This window comes from Pelodiscus sinensis, chromosome 14 (assembly GCF_052426305.1).
Source record: "Pelodiscus sinensis isolate ZL-2025 chromosome 14, ASM5242630v1, whole genome shotgun sequence".
NCBI lineage: Eukaryota > Metazoa > Chordata > Testudines > Trionychidae > Pelodiscus > Pelodiscus sinensis.
In genome coordinates, this window is record NC_143065.1 from 8239820 (window position 1) to 8253936 (window position 14117).

Sequence of the window (14117 nt, forward strand, 5' to 3'; positions counted from 1 at the left end):
AGGGATTTCTTGCCCAAGAATGCCCTATGGCTAAAATGGCCATCAGAGCTTTCTTGCACAAGAGAGCATCCACACTGCCATGGGCGCTCTTGCACAAAAGCACAGCGCGCACATGGCAGTGTGGACATGTTCTTGCGCAAGAAGCCACCAGTGTAGACATAGCCTGGCTGTAACAACAGGTGACAACAGGCTGGCTTTGGCTCTGGACTGCTGCCTCTGGCGGTGCTCTGCCGTGGAACTGGAGCCTGGGCTGTAGCTAGCACTTCGGGGAAAGAGGGAGCCAAGGAGTCACCTTGAAACGTGGGCAGGGTGAATGGCAGCAGCTAGCAATGTCCCGAAAGCCAGAGCAGAATTTCATAACAACCGCCAGATGGGGTCAGCCCAAAGGTCCATCCAGCCCTGTCTGACAACAGTGGCCAGCGCCAGATGCCCCAGAGAGCATGAACAGAGCAGGGAATCATCCAGTGATCCCTCGCGGTCGCCCATTCCCAGCTTCTGGCAAGCAGAGGGTAAGGCCACCATCCCTGCCCATCCTGGCTGATGGCCCCAGCCTCCACAAACCTGTCTAGCTCTTTATTGCCTCTCCCAGAGAACTGGCTTCGGATGCACATTCGCTGCACTGGGCTGGAGGGAACGTGCTGTGAGCCAGGAGAGCCTCTTGCTGCAGGCCACAGATGGTGATGGTGGCCCTGGGAGTAGCTTGCCTGCATGGAGCCTCTGCTCTTGTCCCAGGCCTGATTTGAACTGGGTTTCCCATTCCCAGGGGCCCAGGTGCCTGGGTTTTGTTGTCCCCTGTTAACAAAGCCACACTGCGTGGCTACTCATCGCACATGCACAGGGAGTGGCCCAGGGAAGTGTTATGGGTTACAAACAGATGCCAAGTGTGTGGTGTTGCTTCTGGCAACTCACCGTGCTGGTTCCCACATGTACAGCCCTTCTGCTGTGCCTTGCTCCTGTACTCCCGCTGCAACAGCGGTGACCAGCAGCCGCCACTGCCGGCCTTTCCAACATTGAGAGCACCAGAATGGGCTCAACCGTAATCCCACATCAGGTTAACACCTTGCTTCGCCCGCATTTGTCTGCAGGGCAGATGGATTGTTGGCTGCAAGATTACTGCCCTGTCTCCTTGGAGCTGCAGTAGGACCAGCTATAAACCACTATTCTGCTCCTGTCCAGGTGCTAGCAGCCCCCCCAGCTGAGCCTTTCTCCTCCTGAGTCTTTCCTGAGCTCCCTCGTGCCCCCAGCTGTGAGCTGCAGTTTCTCCTCTGTGTTCTGCCAACCTGAGCTAGGAGCACATGCATGGTCCAGTAAGAGCCAGGTGTGTGCCCTGTGGCCATCTGTTTTGAGGCACGAACAATACCTACCCCACTCCTTGGTGCTCATTCAGTTGTGTCGGGCTGACCCAGGCACGGCCATTGCTTGGCTTGCTTTCCTGTCGGTGTTACCATGTGGGCAGGAGGGTGTTAACGGTGGCGTCCCTCATGGGAGATTCATTTGCCAATCCCTGATACGGCAAATTAACTAGCACTGCTTGGTCACTTTCTTAATCCCCCACCTCCTGCTGCTATGGTAGCAACCAGGACCTCCCATATCAGGTCCCAGCTGCTTCTCCATCTCAGCCGGACTCTGTCAAATGCAGAGAGGCAGTCTGGGAAGCAACTGCTAAGCTCCTGGTATGCCCACACCTGTCCAGCCTCTCCCTGCTTGGCCCCTGGCATCAGCCAGCCTGAGACATGGACAGCCAGAGCCACCTCCCTGCTGGCCCCTCTTCTGTCAGCTCTGGCCTGGCTCCCATCTGCCAGGGTCATCCCTTCTCTGCCCAGATGTACTTGGGTCTGTGTGATCACTGGGGGACAGGCTGGGGATGCCTTGATTGTTTGACTAGCACTGCTGCTGCTGCAGCTGGCACATTCCCCTGGGAACAAACCCACGGCTGCGCTGGCGAGGGCTCCCGGTCAGCTCAGTGCTGGCCTGGGGCCTGACTGCAAGGCACTAGCTGTGCCCCAGAGGTTGGGGGAGTGCTTTCTTTCTTGGGAGGTGGAGGGAGGAGCTGAGGCCCCTTTTCTATGCTCCAATGCACCAGATCAGAGGGTCCCACCCTCAGCCATGGTAGGGGCCAGTGGTGCAAACACCAGCCAATGCTGTAGATTGACCCGCAGGTTTCTAGCAAACACATAGGGTTGGCTGGGTGCCCGATGGGTTTTCCTCCCTTCCCCCGAGGCAGTGGGTCCCTGTTGCAGGATGCCAGTGCACATGGAGCATGAAGGTAGGGTGCACGGCAGACCCTGTGCCCCTCTCTGGCTGGCATTTCAGCTGATCCCGAGCAACTGTCATGTACGTCTTTAAATGCAGAGGCATTGGATAAAAGCCCAGGAAACTCATCAATGTTAATGGGGGGTGCACTTTAACCACAGGTGCTAATGTATTTTCACCAGTGCTTGCTCTCAAACAGCTACACGGAGGCCAATCACATGAGCTCCCCTCCTGTTTCAAGCACTGTGGCGGCTGCGTGAACAGCTGGCTGTCAGGAATCAGGAGCCCGACATAAAAAATCGTGCGATTAAAAAAACCCTCCTGAGTGGGGTCAGTGTCTTTGCCTTCTGAGTGTTGAGCCCTGAACATGCTGCGGGTCACATGGCCCCGCTTGGCTTCCCAAGCACACGGGATAAAAACTTGGCTTTGTTTTTTTACAGCAGCAAGCTGAGCATCTCGGGCAATCCCGCGGCTGCAGGAGCAGGCTAAAGCCCAGCTGTTGGGAGGACTGTGACGCATGCAGGCTGCGTGGCAGCACTGAGGGGCGCTACAGCCCCTCCGATGTGAGACGAGGGTTTGGAGGGCGGACTAGGCCCTGTGCAAAGCCTGTGGTGCCACCGAGCACGAGGCAAGGGGCCTGGCCCAGCTCTTCAGAACATCCACACGTGGCCGGGTGCTGCTGTGCACATGAGGGGGACGGTCATTGGGGGGTGCAGTTGTGAGGGAACAGTGGCAATGCAAAGGGTTTAACCGACCTCCCTCCCCGTGCAGGGTTTCAGCCAAGAAGCAGGAGCAGTGAGGGTGGCGAGGAGAGGGCCCTGGCTAGCTCAGTGTCATGGTGCCAAGCGAGTGAAAGGCGCGAAAAAGTAAAGGCCCTAAAAGGACCAATTAGAGGCCAGGAACTGGGCTGAGCAAAAGGCTTCCTTTCAATGCTGGTTCCTTGAATAGTGCCTTCATTCTTGCCACCTCTGGCCAGCTGTGCTGCAGGGTCTAGGCCAGGGGTGGGAACCTAAGGCCTGCATGGATCTGGCCCTGAGGGTTGAGGCTCCCCTCCCCCCAGCATTGGCGAGCCCATGTCGGTGCTCCAGGCCCCCTGGGTCATCCCACTGTGGGGCTGGGGCACACAAAACCCAGGCTCTGGGGTGCAAAGGGAATGTGGGACGTGTCTGTCACCTCAGTCGGGGCCATGGCAGCGAGGGTTTGGTTTCTCACTGATGTGCGGCCCTGACTGAGTTTTCTGTGGCCCTGACCCCCAAAAAGGTGCCCAGTCCTGGGCTAGGCCTTCCCTTCCCTCCAGTGTAAAGGGGGAAGGGAGGAGCGCTAGGTGTTTCCTCCATGACCACCAGATGGAGCCCAGGCTCCTTGCATGCCAGGCCCCAGGTTCCATTAGGACGTGTCTGGCTGGTGAACCGGCTCCAGGCCCTGCCCCGAAGCAGCTTTCTGGGGCAGCCTGGATCATGGCCCAGCTGCCCTGCAGCCCCAGCAGGCTGCCCTGGTGCTTGGCCTGCTGCGCGCCATCCCCACGCGCGTCCGTGCGCAGCCGTGCGCTGCAGCTTGGCGCTCACGCAGCACACAGGAAAAGTGGGCGCCCCTGAGGAGGTGCAGTGTTGGTAGCCATGGCAACACAGCGGCGGGCGATAAGGAGCCCTTGCTTCTGGGCTAATGGCTGCTTGATGAGGGCTGATGAAACGCACGGCTGAGTGGCAGGACAATTAGCAGGTGACAGGCGCCTGGTCCAGCCTGTCACATCATCTTCCTTGGGCGTCTTAGAGCCGTCTCGCTCTCACCCCCCCAGGCTCCAGGGATGTGCCAACACGGCCCCTTTTGGGTCCCCGGCTCCCTGCATTCACGCCGCAGCCGCAGCCTCTCACAGCGGGAGCCTGGAGAAACGCCCACCGGCTCCCAGCTAGGGGCTCCCACCACGTGTCTCCTCCTCCACTACTGTGGTGGTTCGCAGGGGCCTGTGCCCCAGGACTGACTGCCAGCCAGTGGGGGTGGGCATGAGCATCCCCCTTCTGGGACCTGCTAGGACTGAAAGGGGCTGTGCACCTAACATCCTTGGGACCAACAGGCCGCGGTAAAAGGGATTTCCTGGCTGCTGGGATGTTCTGCATTCAGCGCTAAAACACAGAGCCTCCTGCCCCAAGCACAGGCCCCCACGGCGTGCGCTAAATAGGAATCCCCACTCTGTGTGAGCAGCCTATGATGTACTGCAGAGCAATTCCGACTCTGTCCAGTAGGGGGCAGTGGTGTCCCAACAGCACTACGTAGCCTGGTCCTGCTGCAGTCCGTCTTCCCTTCGCATTCACTGCATGTTTCCCCTTCTCCCAACAGCTTACTTGGCCAACCAGTGTAAAATGCAGCCCTGCTGCCACTGCCGTGCCAGTCAATTCGTTATCGCGGCCAGAGGCTCCGCCCCAAGGACCCGCACCCTTCCCTCCAGTCACACCTAGCCAGCTCCCCTGTCCCAGCAGCACCACCCCCTTGTCCAACAGGCTGTGGACGTTCCGCTCTAGGACTGGTTTGGACAGCTGGCCTGCAAGTCATGCCTCTCAGTGCCTGTGCCAGGCTGCAAAGGCATTTTTGCCCATTCAGCCTTTTCGTTTTACTGGATTGTTTGCCTCTGTGATGGTCTGTGATGCCAAAAGCTGATGGCACAGGACTAACACTAAGGGGTCATTGACTTTAAACACGCGATGCATGAGTGCTCACCAGAGGGCTGGGCTGGCAGAGAGGGGGACACGCTGTGATGCACTCACCTGGCAGGGGTTTCCGGTCACTTGGTGAGGCAGAACAACACAGCGCCTGACGGGGGGCAGGGAGGCTAAACGTTATAAACAGGGAGGAGCTGATTTAGTTGGGGCTTTGGCCAGAAAGCGAGCGCGGCATCCCAGCATTGGGGTGGGGGGAGGTGCATGCACGGGCGGGAGTCCTTGGGCCCGATGAGCACGTGGGCGGCACTGCAGCGGGTGACACGTGTGTTGTAAATGCTCCGTGCACACTGATACGATGTGATTAATAACGGAGCAATGATGCAGGGGGTGATAACTGCTTCGCAGGGCAGGCCTGCCACCAGGGAGCCTAAACTGGACTGATGCGCAGGCCCAGCACTAGGCAAAGGTGTTCTGAAGCACAGGGTCAGTGCAGCACCCAAAGAAACTAGGCCCTGGCGGCAGGTGCCAGTTCTAAGCTCTGTGCCCCAAAAGTGGGGCAGCAGATGGACTTTGTTCAGGCTCTAGGGGCTTAAAACACCTCAGGCTCCAGTGCCCCAAGACTTAAACTCCCATCACAGCAGCCTGGTGGGAACATTATGACTTAAGCCACACAAAACTGCACCCCAAGCCTCCTGCTCTCGCCAGGCACTGTGTCCTCCTCCCCACCGCCCCGGACGTAGCCATGCAAAGCCATGCTCTGATGCAGCATGGGCTGACCTAGCTTTGCTCACAGACACATCTGCTCTCTCCCCACAGCTAAGTCACTGCTTGTTTGGCCTAGGCCAAGTCCAGGCCTTTGTATGCCACTGCACGGAGCAGTCGGACTATCCCTGATGGGGCACCTTATGGCCTCTTGGCTAGGTAGCTTTCAGCACCTACGGGGATGGGGGCCAGCTGGGTGACTCAGGTTGGTCCACATAGTGCAAAGAATTTCCCAAATCCTGCCAGGCCAGCCCCAGCTAGGCACTGGTGGGCGCAAGCACATGGCTTATTGCTGTGCTTCACTGTAGGGAGACTGGGCGCAACCCCGTGTGGGAGGGCAGGAAGCAATGTGTGGCTGGGAGGGGGAGCAGGCAGGCACAAGTTAGGCGCACCCCCACTACCTCATGCCACAGTCTCTGGTGACGGCCAGAAGATGCCCATTGCTGCCTCACGTCCCTTCAGCGGGGTTTGATCTCTGTCCACCCAGACTCTGGTGGCCAAGCAAATGCCCATAACCAGGGTCTAAGCCTGGGCTCCTCCTCTCCCAGCGGTACACCTGGCACTGGAAGTCCTGCCCAAGCAAGGAAGGCTCCAGCCAACCCCACCTCAGCCCGGACAGGTGCCTTGATGCCAGCTAGAGATACAGCCAGGTGTGGAGTTGCTGATCTGGCCCTGATCGCTGCGTGCTTCTGGGGGACTTCCAGTGGTGGTGTTGGTAGCCCGACTTAGTCACTCAGGCGCGCGAACCCCTGGCCCCACCTGCAAAGGAGGGAGAGGCTACAAGTGGTAAATGGTTTGTTCACTGACACTTTTTCGCTAGCGCCTTGAGCTTGCCCAGCTTGAGCGCAGCAGCAAAGCCCTGGGTGAGCAGCTCCTGTCATGCCGTGGCGAGTGGACAGCCTGTTAGTGTAAATGCAGCACTGGTGTCTGGCAGGCTCCCCAAGGAATAGGGGCTGGTGATTGCAGCGCCCTGAGCAAGTGAGACCTCGGTGCGTTACTCTGGGGAGCAGCTGCGCACACTCACAGCAAAAACATGAGCGTGTGGGCTGCTGGATTGCTCTGCCCCTAGCAGGGGAAATGGCCAGCCAGGGCTCCAGTCCTGCTGCCTGGTAAGTTGTCCCGGCAGCGGCTCAGCAGGCATTGTGCTGGGGCTCCTAGGCCACGTCTACACTGGCGGGTTCTTGCGCAAGAATGGCCATTCTTCCGCAGAGCGTCCACACTGTCTGCACGCGCTTGTGCAAGAAGATTTACAGTAAAGTGTAGGAAGAGAGGGCTTCTTGCGCAAGAGCTACGCTCTTTTCTATCAAGTGTAAACTCTCTTGCACAAGAGGGCAGTGTGGATGCGTGGCAGGGGTTTCTTGCGCAAGAAAGCCCTATGGCTAAAATGGCCATCAGAGCTTTCTTGTGCAAGAGCACGTCCACACTGCCATGGATGCTCTTGCGCAAAGCACATGGCCGTGTGGACGTGTTCTTGCGCAAGAACCCGCCAGTATAGACATAGCCCTGGAGCGAACTAGAGGCTAGCAGGCAGGCCTGGTGCTGACTGGCTGGGTGCCCTTAGTACAGTCACAATGGGGAATATTTCCTTGCCTCACAGGGCCTGGCCAAGGGATGTTAACTATTGGTTAATTATAGTTGATTAACTGCATGACTTCTTATTGGTTAGTTGACTATTCTATAGTCCCCGGGGTGGGGCTGGAAGCCAGTGCACTCTGGCCCCAGGAGCGGCCCGAGGCCATCTGCAGCAGTTGGTGCCCTAGGCGGAAGGCGCGATCGGCGCCCCCGCATGCACGGTCGTCAATGGCCATGACATAATCACAGGATGCCCCTGTGCCCCGTGATGTCATCATGGGGCGCCCGGGCCGGCAGCGCCCTAGGCAACTGCCTAGTTTGCCTAGGTTCACAGGCCGCCCCTGTCTGGCCCCATGCCCAGGAGTCCACGCCACTCTGTACTGCTGTCTCTGTATCAGAGGCAGCAGCATGAGGTGCCAGGTGGGCACTGGTCCACGACGGAAGACAATTTAAAAAACCAGCTCTCTTCACAGATCAGCTGCCTGTTGTTATGTGCAGCTGCCTCCGATACAGAGGCAGCAGCATGGGGTGGCAGCAGCCCGTCTGGGGAGGCATAGTCTGAGCTCCCAGTCCTGGCACAAGCCAGAACTGAGCCAGGCTGCCTGCCTGGCTCATAATACACTTTAAATGCAGCCCCGCAGTGGGGGTAGGGCCTACACCCAGTTTCCCAATCACAGTCGGCCAGTCTGCTAAAAAATTGATTGGTGGGTGTCAGGCAGGGGAAGATGCATAGTCTGTAGCATTAACCTACAGGCTTTTGCTTATTGGTTCCTGGCGCATCCCTAGCCTGGCCTGCACCGCAGGAGCGCTGGGTCCTAGGCCTGCCTCGGCCAAAGCCCCTTGGCGCGTCGGTGGAACGTGGCTAATGCTGCGGCCGGCGCGGCCCGTGGGGAGCAGCCAGCACCTCGCTGCACTGGGCCCAGCGCGCCAGAGCCCCGCCCTCCGCCCACGGGACACGCCGAGGGGGTGGGGGGCGCGCCAGGAGCAGCGTCCAGCCCCCCCCCCGGCAAAGGCTGGAACCAGGGGAGGGGGCTGTGGGAGGGGGCGAGGCTGAGCCCTGCCGGGGCGGGGGGGGGGAATAACGCGCAGGCCCCGGGCCTAGGCAGAGCGGGGCCGTGGGGCAGGACTGGCCCGGGGGGGCGCTATGGGTCCGGCTGCCGGGCCTGGCGCTGCGGGGGGGGCACTGCACTCCGGGGGATGCCCTGAGAGAGGCAGCGCGCGGCTGGGGGGAGGGGGATTCCCGTCTCGCGCAGGCGGGCCCGGGCCTCGGGGCCTAGCGGTGCCCAGGCTGTTGCTATGGTAACGGCGGGGGGGGGGGTCGCCTCACGTGCAGGAGCGCGAGGGGCCGAGCCTCGTGCCCATGGCAACGGCGGCGGGCGGCAGCGCGCAGGGACGTCCGCGGAGGCGCGTGCGGGAGGGGGCGGAGCGCGGAGGCGCGTGCGGGAGGGGGCGGAGCGCAGAGACGAGAGGCCGCGGGCTGAGGGGAGGCCGTTGCCTCGGGCCTGGCTGGGCGCGGGGCCGGCGGGTTCCTCCGCTCGGGGGCGGCCCGGGACCGGCCCAGGCTGCGGAGACTCGCGCCGGGAGCCCCGGGGGAACCGCGCCCGGCCCGCAGCTGCGCCAGGTGAGGGCGGGGCGGGGCGGGGACACGGAAGGGGAGGAGGGGGGGCAGCAGAGCCGGGCCGGGGACACGCGGGGGGGGGGGGCCAGCAGAGCCGGGCCGGGGACACGCGGGGGGGGGGGGGGGGGCCAGCAGCAGCAGCCGGGCCGGGGACACGCGGGGGGGGGGGGGGGGGAGCCGGCAGAGGGGGGGGGGGGCCGGGCCGGGCCGGGGGACACGGGCGGGGGGGGGGGGGGGGGGGGCAGCAGAGCCGGGGGGGGGGGGGGGGGGGGGGGGGGGCCAGGGCCGGGCCGGGGACGGGGGGGGGCCAGCGGGGGGGGGGGGGGGGGGGGCCAGCAGAGCCGGGCCGGGGACACGCGGGGGGGGGGGGGGGGGGCAGCAGAGCCGGGCCGGGGACACGCGGGGGGGGGCAGCAGAGCCGGGCCGGGGACACGCGGGGGGGGGGCAGCAGAGCCGGGCCTGGCCGCGGCGGGCGGTGCCGGGGGACGCAGACACTGGCTGCACGAACAGCTGCTCAGTGCCCCCCCCCCCCCCAGATGCGTAGCGGGTCTCCTGGGCTGGGCCGGGGGGCTCCAAGGCAGGGTGGATGGTCCGGTGGCTCTGGCAACCCCCCAAGCAGCAGCCTGAACACAAAGTCCGCTTCTTACCATGTGCCAGCTTCGTCCTTCCCCCGTCCACCTGAGTTTCTGGTACTTGCCCACAGTATATTTTGTGCCAGCTCAGAGTCAGGCCTTTCTCTTTAAAGCACAGTCACATGCCAGAGCTCTGCTGGTCCCCACCTGCATTCCTTATTTCAATTTTTTCCCAGCTGGAACAGCCACCCACATCCTCTGCAGCAAACACTCTCTTCTCTTCAGAGCCCACTTCTGCCAGGACTCATCAGCTGCCTGCACCTCCACATTTCCTCCAGTTCTGGGAGCTGATTTTCAGAGGAGCAGCCACCTGCAGCTTTCCTTGACTTCCGTGGTATTTTGGGGTGCTCTTCAGGTGTGAAAATTAGACCCTTAGTTATGTAAGTACTTTGGTGGTTGCTCTCCGTAAAGCACTGCATCCATTTATAGTGTATACATGTTTACTCAGTCATGCCAGTGATCTGAAGACAAAAGGTTTCTCATGGGCCATGCAGGATAGTTTGATTTTGCACAGATAAAAACAGAGGCATTGTCTGCGTGGGAGGGTTAACTTAAATTTGGTTGTATACTTTAGTTAAACCAAGGCATCCCCATTACAATACTCTTATTTCAGTTTAAGGAGGCTTTTTGTGGTTTAGCTTAAACCTGTATGTAACTGATTTCAGATAACCCAAAAGAGCAGAAAAGAGCATCCCCACAGGACTTTGCACCATTTAACTAAACTAGTTAAAATTCATACTTTAGGCCTAACTGTAAAGTGAGAGAGGGAGCCAGTGTTGAATACACAAGTCAACCTGTAATGCCTAGGCATAATGGCCCTGGCCCTGACTAGAGCTCCTAGATCAGGTTTTCTTAAACTGTGTTCTGTGGCACACACCTGTGTGCTGAGAGAGAGTCAGAGGTGCACAGTGGAGAATAAGTTCAAAATGGCCACCCTTAAAGGGACAGCAACCCTTCCTCCCCCATGACCCTCCCAAAAAAAGGTAGAGGGGGGAAGTTAATAACTTTCCCTCTGCCCCCCCCTTTTTTGGCTCAACAAAAAAAAACCCTTGGTGTTCATTTAAAAAAAATATTTTTTGGTGTTCCTTGGTCTTAAAAAGTTTAAGAAACACTGTCCTACATGTTACAATAATGCAGGTGGTAACTCATTAGATGGATGATCACATGCTGTTAGTTTTTCCAGTAATGATAGTACATTAAACTGAGCTATGAGTGGGTTTGGCTGCCCTCTGGCATGTATGCCTCATCACTGCCCCTCTGGGGGAGACAGTAGTTGACCAACCTGAAAGATTCTTCTTGTGAGAAACTTAAAATCACCCTCCTTCCCTCGAAAAGAAGAGTCACTCCCCTTTATAAAATTTATATCAAGCTTATTTTAAGTTGCAAAGACAATACCATAAAGTTACCCGGAATAACAGTCTTTCCCTTTTTAAACTAAGCACAGTGTTCAGTCTTCTCTGTCTGGGTTTGGTGCAGATTATGCAGCATTCTTGGGCTGCTTGATAAATGTGCCATTATGCAAAAAGTACATTTCTTTGTAAACTTCTGTCTTATATACATCTAGGCTGTCTCTAGACTGGTCAGTTTTTCTGGAAAATCAGCCGCTTTTCTGGAAAAATTTGCCAGCTGTCTATACTGGCCGCTTGAATTTCCGCAAAAGCACTGACTTCCTACTGTAAGAAATCAGTGCTTCTTGTGGAAATACTATTCTGCTCCCATTCAGGCAAAAGTCCCTTTTGCGCAAAAGGGCCAGTGTAGACAGCTCAGATTTGTTTTCCGCAAAAAAGCCCCGATCGCAAAAATGGCGATCGGGGCTTTTTTGCGGAACAGAGCGTCTAGATTGGCACGGACGCTCTTCCACAAAAAGTGCTTTTGCAATCTAGACGCTCTGTTCCGAAAATGCTTTTAACGGAAAACTTTTCCATTAAAAGCATTTCTGGAAAATCATGCCAATCTAGACGCAGCCATAAAGTCCATGCTCAGCTGCCATACTGAAAGGAGCTCCCTGGAAACACACTGAAGCCTAATTCCCATCTAGTACCTCAACACATTGCCAAAGCTTAAGAGGAAATCATAACAACCGGGCTTTGTCAATGAACATTTGCAAGAAGAAATAAAGCACTTGGTCAGGGGTGGCCTTCAAAGGAAAAATTGCAGCTCCCACACCTGCTCTGATCTTTTATCCTTGTCTGGTCTGGGCACCGCTTGTGGCAGCAAGATCTGAGGCTGATGGAAGCCCGCTTGGATCACATGCAGCTCTTAAAGGGACAGTTTTGGGTTTTTTGGTTCAACTTCTTTCCCTTGGCTCTATCCACCACTATTTTGGCTCTGTTTGTAATGAGTTGGCCACCCCTGCACTTGGTGTTCTTGGAGTCCTAAGGGCCCCTAGAGAAAGCAGGCAGGCTGCCTGGGTGTCTGACTGCCCATATTTGTGCTGAACAGTACTAGGAAGGGAATGGTGGAGTATATGCAAGATAATTTTGTCTGGACTAGGGAGAGCTTCTCAAAGTCTGCCCAAGCTAGTGCATAAGGGTATATCTGCACAGCACACAGCAGCAAGCCTGGAAGCCCAGGATAACAGACTCAGCTCACACTACAGGGCTAAAAGCAGTTGCATTAGACCAGGGCCGAGCATTTTTTTGATGGGGGCCACTCCAAGATTTTGGAAACTGGTTGAGGGCTGCACTCTTCCAGGATATTAATGGAGGAATTCTGGGCTCTGGGATGGAAATTGGGTGCAGAAGGGAGCTTGGGGTAAGGGATTGGGGTGCAGAAGGGAGCTTGGGTGAAGGAGGCAGTTGTGACGTAGGGAAGGGGACTGGGATGCAGGGTTTTGGAATGTGACCTAGGTTAGGAAGGGATTGTGATTGGGGCAGGAGATTAGGGTGCAGGAAGGGGCAGAGGATTTAGGTATGTGGAAAGGAGGGGCTGGGGTGCCAGTGTCAGGCTCTGACTGGGAGGCACTTACCAGCAGAAGCCTGAGGCATATGATCTGCTGCAGGCTGCTCCATGTGGCTCCACTCTGGGCATGAGGGGGCAAGGAGGGAGGGAGAAGGCTTCCTACACTGTCCTGTTGGCTGGAAACAGAGATTGGCCAATGGGTGGGAGTAACATGAAAATTCCCCCCCCCCCCCCCCCCCCCCCCCCCCCCCCCCCCCCCCCCCCGAGTAGAAAACAGCTGGCTTTTTAAAGTGTGAGCTGTTCTCTGCCTAGGGCTTCCAGCAAGGCAGCTGCAGGCTGGATCCAGCTCACTGGCAGCCTCTTGCCCACCCCTGTAGTAGACAGTGCCATTAGATTGTGGCCTGGACAGTGAAGCCCCTCCCACTCCCTAGGCTGCAATGCCCATACTGCTACTTTAGTGTCCAAGCATGGGCTACATAGAGGTATCTTAAGAGAACCAGGTTTGAAGTAAGTGTGAAAATGGGACATGGCTATTGTCCCAGGCCGGCCATCCTTTGGGCTTGTAGATTGCATTCGGGGAAGGGAGCCAGGAGGGCTGGGTTCTTGTGCCAGGCAAGTAGCTGGATGCCAGGGTTGAAAAGTAACTTCTCTCTTTCTGATCAGGAAAACCTCACATTGTAAAGCACCTTGACATCTACAGATACCAGCTCCTACGTGCAGAGCACTAGAATTCTGTTCTTCTGTGGATTTGAGTTTACTGTTTCAAGAACACTTTCTATAGAATACTTAATTGCTTTGAAATACAGGTTGAACCTCTCATATCTGGGACTCTGTGGTGCGGCAGGACTACAGAAGTTGCTAACCCAGAGCTCCCTGGCCACAGAGGCTGAGAGCATCTGGTTGGTGGCAGCCCACAGAACCAATGACCTGGGGGTAGAGAGCCCTAGGAGAGACTGCTGCTCCATGGGGAAAGAGCCAGGCAGCTTGGGGCAGGGAACCCCGGGAGTAGTAGCTGTCCTGCACAGGAGCAGGGAACCACAGGAGCAGCTGCCACTCTGCACAGAACAGGAAGCAAAGGCCCGCTAGCAGGATGGGGGCAGCAGAACCAGGCAGGTGGCCAGAGGACGTCAGGTCTCTAGGTTCTCCTGTGGCAGCAGCCAGGAGGGAAGCCATGGGAGAGCCCAGACACCCCCTGGTCTGACTTCCCCAGGTCCCGAGGGTGCTGGACCACAGAGATTCAGACTGTAATTTCATTAGGGGGCAAGTTTGTTGGAAGAGGAGATTGATGCTGGTGAGTTTCTGAAATGTAGGGGAGTTAACTGCAAATTGGAGAAACACACCCCACTGTTAGTAACTTGCTGCTTCTGCCTTTCTCTGTGTAACCTCACACCACTATGCTGCTCCACCCATTTAACCCAAAAGGACAAACAAGTGTAAGTAACATTCAATCCTGGGTCACCCAAAAGTTAAAAATAGCAGGCACAGGCATGAACAAAAGGGAACAAACTCTCCAAGCAGACCAGAATTTGATTGGATTAAAAAAGTGTATTGGATATCCAATACTAAATAATAAACATGAAGTTATTAAAAAAGCCATAGAGTATACAGCAAATACTACAGAAAAGCCAAAAAAAGGGGGGAGGGGAGAAAATGGTACAGAAAGGTTGAATTCTACAGCAGTCCTCAAAATTCTCCTACATCAGAATAAAAGCCATAGACAGGGCT

At 57.2% G+C, this 14117-nt stretch overlaps 1 long non-coding RNA gene across 5 annotated transcripts in view; it reads left to right on the forward strand.

The window, feature by feature from the left end:
* The first annotated feature begins 8657 nt into the window (after nucleotides 1–8657).
* LOC142818353 (uncharacterized) overlaps nucleotides 8658–14117 on the forward strand; it is a 39269-nt gene continuing 33809 nt past the window's right edge. For 3 of the 5 annotated variants that reach the window (XR_012895828.2, XR_012895830.2, XR_012895827.2), the window contains exons 1-2: nucleotides 8666–8862; nucleotides 9668–9871. This is a non-coding gene — a long non-coding RNA (uncharacterized LOC142818353). Of the gene's footprint in view, nucleotides 8863–9667; nucleotides 9872–14117 lie in introns of all 5 variants that reach the window. The other 2 variants (XR_012895831.2, XR_012895829.2) reach the window with 2 other exon arrangements.